The sequence below is a fragment of the Hippocampus comes genome, unplaced genomic scaffold, assembly GCF_001891065.2.
Source record: "Hippocampus comes isolate QL1 unplaced genomic scaffold, H_comes_QL1_v1.1 scaffold258, whole genome shotgun sequence".
NCBI lineage: Eukaryota > Metazoa > Chordata > Actinopteri > Syngnathiformes > Syngnathidae > Hippocampus > Hippocampus comes.
This window is the reverse complement of record NW_017805036.1, coordinates 81-5,980: the sequence shown is the minus strand read 5'-3', so window position 1 is coordinate 5,980 and position 5,900 is coordinate 81. Positions and strand designations below refer to the sequence as shown.

At 47.5% G+C, this 5,900-nt stretch overlaps 1 long non-coding RNA gene across 2 annotated transcripts; it reads right to left on the bottom strand.

Moving 5' to 3' along the window:
* Positions 1-7: 7 nt before the first annotated feature.
* Positions 8-4,983, bottom strand: LOC109512295 (uncharacterized). Of its 2 annotated transcripts, XR_002167491.1 has the most exons (4): positions 4,963-4,983; positions 1,824-2,045; positions 819-942; positions 8-374 (listed from the first exon to the last, which is right to left on the bottom strand). It is a non-coding gene; the product is annotated as an uncharacterized LOC109512295 (long non-coding RNA). The 2 variants fall into 2 exon arrangements; XR_002167490.1 differs by lacking the exon at positions 4,963-4,983 and having other exon boundaries at positions 1,824-2,240.
* Positions 4,984-5,900: the final 917 nt, after the last annotated feature.

Sequence of the window (5,900 nt, the reverse complement as noted above, 5' to 3'; positions counted from 1 at the left end):
CCTTTAATTTTCTCTCAGGTTTCAGTTTCGTATGTTTCCATTTAAAATGAACAAAAACGTATTTCTAATGCTGCTAATTTAATTCGTCTTTGTTCAATAGCAGATTTATGAAATTGTTTTCAAATTCCAATTCCCAGGTGGTTTGTGGAGACACTTTCCCCCCCTCAGACTTTGTGAACACCCCGACACAAGGGAGATGTTTGTCTACCTCTGTCCTCAGTTCCACCTCATGTCCAGGAGGACCCTCGGGAGGCAACTAGGTGAGCTGATGAAACAGGCCAAGCTGCAACTCGACATCCTGCTGCAGAAGCAGGCGTGGGTGGGAACCACTGCTGACAGCTGGTCGGTGTGCGGCAACCCTGGCGTGCAGGGAGCTGAAGGGAGAGAAATTAAAACAAATATTGTTATATTGATTTGAATGATATCACTTAGCCTCTTGTGTTTTTCCCAGGTCAGCCAGACAAAAAAGCCCCTGGGAGAAGTCATCCACGCTATCCACCAGGAGTTTGGCATTGCCAGTAAAGTGGTCGCTACCACCACAGACAATGGCGCAAACCATGTCGCGGCTTTCGATGCATTCGGCAAGCAGGAGGGGGTGGTGGCTCAGGAGCTTTGCGATGTCCAAGGGCAGCTTTCCGCCGAGGACATTGAAGCCAATCTCCGTATCACCCTGCCACCTTGCCGCCGCTGCTGGTGGTAAGAAATGGTAGAATTTGAGGATTTACATTTTACTTCATCAAGAACACTCAAATGAAGATGTCAAACGGTGTCCATACTAACAAATTGATGTTATGTGTATTTTATTCCAGCGTGCATACCATGAATCTCATAGTGACGGCTGACCTCAGCGAAGTCATGGGCTGTAGCCGCGGGAACACTCCCTGGCGCAAGCATTCGCCAAGGCCCAGTACCTCTGGAACGTCCAGAACCGGAACCCTATTGCTGCCAATCAGGTCAAGGCGGCCATCAAGTGGAAGCCGCTGACTCCTGCTGTCGTTAGTTCAGGTATTACCCAAGCTATGAATGATATTAATTCTCTTAAGGTTTTGAATTTGAATTTCTGTATTTATTTATTTTTTTGATGTGCGTTCTCTGAAGTTGGAGCTCCTACTTCAACAGTGTGAATGCGCTGCTGGAGGTGTTGTCTGTGCCTGAGCACGTGGAGGCAATCAACAACATCATTATTCACCAGCCCATGGGCGAGGAGGGAGCGGCGTTTGTGAATCAACACGTTATGAAAAAAAAAAATTGTATTGATTGAATTCATGGACGATGGGCAAAGGTCACAAAGCGAACAAGTTCCCGTCAAAACAGTCAATTTTGGCCACTGTGAGGATTAGTCGCCCGCGCGTCGAGTTTGCTTTTGAAATTCTCAGGTCCTGACAGAGTACAGGGTCGTCACGAATTCTGTGGCAGACACCCTGAACAGCCTACGGTGGGAGGACAACGCCTACATGGGCATCCTCCTCCCAAAGCTCCTGGTCTTGAAGAGGTCGCTGCTGCTCCTGCAGCAGATGGGTGAGCTGCAGTATGCAGAGCCCCTGTCACGTTTCGGACAAGCCGAATCAAGTTTGGAATCCCAAAAAGTGTAGACGCCAACAAGGTCTCTGTAGCAAAAATGTTTTAATATACAAAAATCGCACCGACAAAGTAGTAACATAAAGCGCTGGTCCAAACGGACCAGGGAGTACAAAAAACAATTAACGAAAAGCGCTTGCATAAAAGGCAAGGGGTGAAAACAAGAACCGAGAATACAAACGAAAAACCATGTATCAAAATACATGCAAGCAAAAGCCGAATCACAAAATAAAAACCATACTCACAAGATCAATAGTACGAGAGTTCAAAAGCGAAAAATGACAAGGTCTATAGCAAAAGGTCTATGAGCAAGGAAGCAGCAAGGCATAAACAATACTCCGACAACAGGTGCGCAGCAAGAGTCCTGAAATACCGAGTCTAATAATCATCGATTGGCAGCAGGTGTGCACCCAAAAGTCCGCTCATGCCACCTGCTGGCCAGACCGAAAACAGAACCGTGACAGCCCCTGGTCCAGTCCAGTGATCCTTCCCGATATTGCGCTTCATTTATCGTGTTTTTTCCAAAGTACTGTATTGAGAAAAAAATGCAGAATGACTCCGACGTTTTGTACATGTCTATATGCACGATTTGTTCCTGGCGTGACATCGACCAATGACAGCACGAGTGGATTTATTTATAATTGGCTCTGCATCTTCGCAGCCCCGCCCAGCACCTTCCCCTGTGTCTCCTGGTTTACTCTCTGATCAGTGTCTCATCAAATGGTTGCCTCTCTGATCAGTGTCTAGTCAGATGTGGACTCTCTGATCAGCGTCTCATCACATCGTTGCGTGTGTTACGACATCGGCTGCGCGAGGATAGCTGGCCAGAAGCTAGCTGGAGACTAACGGCGGCTACACTGTCAGAGCTGCGTAAAGGCTCGGAACACAAGTCTCTTTGTCTCTCTCAAAAGGCAATGCTGATGAATATTAATGACTGTATAAGGTTTCACAATTAAAGATGGAAATAAATATGTGTATTGTTGTCGTCTTAGTCTCAAATGTGTAAAGAATAATTACTGTTTACATATTTTAAACATGCTGGTATCCATGTACACTTACACAAAAATTCCTTGTGGGGGAGCCAACACTCCATCACGGTTTTTCACTTAGCCGGCAGTGTCCCGATCCCGATTAACTGTGATAAGTGAGGGAACACTCCATCGCGGTTTTTCACTTAGCCGGCAGGGTCCCGGTCCCCATTAACTGTGATACGCGAGGGAACACTGTAATATCTTCTCATACAGTATATAATACCGTTTGATAATATAGTGTGGGAGTCCGTGCGGATATATACCTCCCTCACCTTTTGAAACTGAGATTTCTTATTCATTTCTAGGTTTGGCTCCCTCTTTGAGGACCAAGACCTTCTCATGGCCTCTGCCTTGCATCCCTCCTTCACCCCCACCATCCCCTACCATCCTGGCGAAGATCGCTCCTGACCAAGGCAACGCCATCAGGGGCAGGATCGTCAGGGAGCTTCAGGCCACGGTGCTGGAGCGGCAACGGGAAGCCAAGGTCCAGCCTGGCGAACTGCGCTATCAGGACCGGGTTTTCCAGTATGGGTTCATTTTTTTACATATAAAATTTCAAAGGTCACTGTTGTCTGTTCTTCCAAATAGTTTTAACCCTTTCATGCACCCTGTAACCTGATAACATGGCAAGCTGTCCACCGTAGTAACCGTTGTCTCTGAAAGGGTGAAACCATTCTATGAACTATCAACTAATGATGCTTTCAGGGAGCTGTTTGGAGCCGACAAGCATGGGATAGCCCAGAATGTGGACGACATGGACAAGTTGCTGAAGACTAGCGTCCAAGATTGGAAGCCCAAGCAGGAACCGCTCTCCTGGGCCCTCTTCCCAAAGGAGCACAAGGAGGCGTGGGTGGACTTATTTAGGAAATACAATACCCCGCTCCCTAGCTCTGATGCTGTGGAAAGGGGTATTTTTTCAACAGCCGGCGACATTCTCCGGCCAAAGAGGACTGGCCTGGTCAGTCCAATCTTTGACAAGCTGGTCTTCTTCAAGGGGAACATGTCCCTATTGGGGTACTGTCAACAAGGGGCAGTTTGAGGAGGAGAAGCAGCGGGGCACCAAACAAGGAAAAGAATAAATCATGAAGTATTTTTTTGTATTTTGTTTCACAATAAATGTGGGGTTTTTTTCCTGCCGATCATGAAATAGTGGTGATTCGAATAGGGATTTTAGTGAGCGTGGAAATGCATCCATAGAATTCAAATATTTGAATTATAACTCCCAGAGCAGAATGAAATCTTGTAATGCAATTGCGTGTGCTGGCTCTTTCACTGACAGTTCAGCTCTGCTCACTGTGGGGGACGAGTGCATATATTACGTGTGGTGGCAAGTACTTTGTCAAACTGTTAACCTAAAAGTGGGTGCCCATAATGTATGTGATGGTGACTAGGAAATTTGCCAGCTTCAAAAAAATGCTGATGAATTATGAAACTAAAAATACATTTGAAAATAAGACTGATTCAGAATGTAAGAAAGAACTCAATCTGAGCGAAATGTTCTGTTGTATTTTTTTTAATCAATGAATAATGAAATGTGCCATGGAGATATTCATTTTGCAGTTTATTCAATTCTTCAATTCAGAATATACAGAAATTACCGATTATATTTTCATAACACAAGAGTTGTAGTACAAGCGGGTAGTCCCCATCTATGTGTGATGAGACTTTTGAGACCTAACGATGTACATTCATGAATGTATTGAGTATTGATACACAATCTCCACTAAAATCTTTTTTTTTTTCAAAAAATAAGTGTTGTAATATAACCGGATGGCGATCTATGTGTCTAACTATTGAAGAAAAATGACAATTAATAATGAGTGATTTATAGATTTTTAATCATTCCTTTTCTTTTCGTGGTTGTGTCACGTCGCGTACAAGGCAGGGAATAGAACTGTTTCGTACGCAACAGTGCGAACGAGAATAAGTGGATCCCGAAGTAGCAGACACTGACAAGGCTATTGTCTCAAAATAATATTTATTACAAACGAAAAAAACTCCGTCTCATGGAAAACAGAAAACGCTGGTCAAAAACGAGAACCAGGATATAATGAAACGCGAAAAACAAAACGCTTGCGAAAAAACGGCAAGGAAAAGGGATAAGACAATTTACTAGGTTACGTATATTTTCAGAATAATCCCCAATGGGATGACGAACGTGTAGCAAACAACAATAGAATATGGTTTACGAGCATGGGCAATAACAGTGGCACGGCAAGCAATACTCCGGCAATGAGACGAAAGCCAGAGTGCTTAGATATAGCAGGTGAAATCATAGACAAATGGACAGCAGGTGTGCAGGCAGCAGAATGAACGCCTGCCACCTGCTGCCAAATACGGAATATGACAGTACCCCCCCTCAACGGACGCCTCCCTGCGGCCCACCCGGTTTGGACGGGTGAGAAGCGTGGAAATCCCGCAGAAGGGACGGATCCAAGTTCCAGGAGCGGGGGACCCATTGCCGATCCTCCGGCCCGTAGCCCTCCCAGTCGGAGAGGGAGCCAAGGGACTGGTCGCCACCGGCTTGATCAGGGAGACGTGGAACACGGGGTGAACCTTCATGGTAGCAGGCAACCGGAGCTTGACCGCGACGGGGCTGATGATGGAGTCCACCAAGAACGGTCCAGTGAAACACGGCCCCAACTTGGCAGATGTGCCGGCCAAGCGCAGGTCCCTGGTAGCCAGCCACACCTCCTGCCCCACCTCATAGGTCGGAGCAGGGCGCCGACGACGGTCCGCGATCTGCCCGTTTCTGGAAGCCGTGCGAGATAACGCGGCCCTGGTCTCCCTCCACACATGATGGGCCCGCTTGAGGTGGCACTGCACTGATGGAACCTCAATCTGCCCCTCCTGGGACGGGAACAGCGGTGGTTGATAACCGTAGGCCGTCATGAAAGGAGAGCGCCCCGTGGCCGAAGAGACGAGGGTGTTGTGTGCATACTCCACCCACAGTAAGTGGTCAAACCAGGACGAGGGGCGGTGGAGACACACACAACGAAGAGCTGCCCCCAGATCTTGGTTAGCGCGCTCCGCCTGCCCATTGGACTGTGGGTGGTATCCCGACGTCAAACTCGCAGTGGCCCCCAGGGACCGGCAGAACCGCTTCCACACTCTGGACACGAACTGGGGCCCCCGGTCGGAAACAATGTCCAGAGGAATGCCATGAATACGGAATCATGGAGGCGGAACACATGCTCGACGAGGAGGTTGGCGGTCTCCAACGCCGACGGCAATTTGGTCAGCGGGATGAAGTGGGCTGATTTTGAGAAGCGGTCCACCACGGTAAGAACG